The sequence below is a fragment of the Clarias gariepinus genome, chromosome 23 (assembly GCF_024256425.1).
Source record: "Clarias gariepinus isolate MV-2021 ecotype Netherlands chromosome 23, CGAR_prim_01v2, whole genome shotgun sequence".
In the NCBI taxonomy this organism is placed as follows: domain Eukaryota; kingdom Metazoa; phylum Chordata; class Actinopteri; order Siluriformes; family Clariidae; genus Clarias; species Clarias gariepinus.
Window position 1 is genome coordinate 8,498,804 of NC_071122.1, and position 1,486 is coordinate 8,500,289.

General features: G+C 39.2%; 1 pseudogene; it reads left to right on the forward strand.

Moving 5' to 3' along the window:
* Nucleotides 1–389: 389 nt before the first annotated feature.
* On the forward strand, nucleotides 390–1,286 carry LOC128510912 (transcription factor HES-5-like; annotated as a pseudogene).
* The last annotated feature ends 200 nt before the right edge of the window (nucleotides 1,287–1,486 follow it).

The following is a 1,486-nucleotide window of genomic DNA, read 5'->3' on the forward strand; positions in this document are numbered from 1 at the left end:
TTTAACTTTTAGACATAGAACATCAAAAATTATCAAAATTAATAATACATCCTTTTATATTCAATTAAAGTAAGCATCACCTCCACACGTGTGAGCAGTGATGATGAGCGTGTGCTCTGTCAGTGATGTTGATCCCAACATCAGGCAGCAGATCTGTTCTCTTTAAAGGGTCACCACTTTCCCAGATTCACAAAGTGTGGCACCCCACCCCTCCACCTGCTCCCCTGAGACATGGACATTGTCCTCTATTAGAAGACCACTGAGCATGTGGCAGCCCTACATTCCTTATTGTGTGTCCAAGCTCTCTCATTGGCTCCAAACTGTGAGAAACTCCAACAAGCCCAAGACCCACACATTCATATGGAGATTTGGGAGTATAAATAGAGGAGATGCAGCCCGTACAAATCACACTCACTCTACGCTGAGAGAGCTCCAGCACAGAGACACAGCCATGGCACCAACCATCACTTCAGCACTGACCATCTCAAACGAGCATCTTCCTCTGAACAACAAGGTAAATTAAGATCCTGCTTCCATAGAATGTTTATTATTACCTACTTTTTGCTCAATAACTCTTCATAGTTCAAAATGACTAAATGTTCTCTCTTCTGTTTTTTGCAGATGAGGAAGCCGATGGTGGAGAAAATGCGCAGAGATCGTATCAACAACAGCATTGAGCAGCTCAAGTCTCTCCTGGCTCCTGAGTTTCTCAACCAGCAGACTGACTCCAAGCTGGAGAAAGCAGATATCCTGGAGATGACAGTCAGCTTCCTGAGACAAAAACAACAGCAACAGCAGTTTGCATTATTCTCCAGCTCAGCAGCTGTTAATCAAGGCTTCTCCAGATGTGTTCATGATGTTGTTCACTTTCTGTCTAAAGAAGAAGTAAAGACACAGAGACAGAGAAAACTGCTGAACCACTTCCAGAACCTGCATCTATGTTCAGATGAGAACAGGAGAGAAAGTGTTCTGCCTCGGCTGAGCTCTACAGAGCAGCAGATCATCAGCAAAGAGAAGAGTTCAGTTAAGAGCGCCCTCTGGAGGACCTGGTAAAGGGGAGATCAAGACTGGAGAAGGAAATGCAAGTCCATGTGGACTGTTTAGATATCTTTGAAGTTCTGTGTGAACAGGATTATAGCTAAGTTTTAAAAATTAATATCTCATTATTGTCTTGTGGCAAATGAATTATACCTTTCCATTTTGAGAAAGATTCTTAATGAAGTTTGCTGGTAGAATCCAATTAGGAGCAACGTCAAGATCTGAAGTTTTGGCAGTGCATGTTTATGTTAATATAAATGATAATGATGAATTGTTTCCATTTATGAAATATCTATTTGTTATTTCTATTTCAGAAAAAAAACAAGAACATTGTTTGTATTGTTCTATATTAGAACTGTCATTTGTTTTGTCTATTTTATGTTATATCTGTTATGTATTTTATAACATTATATATATTTTTTAATTATATTTTAAATAGATTAGATCA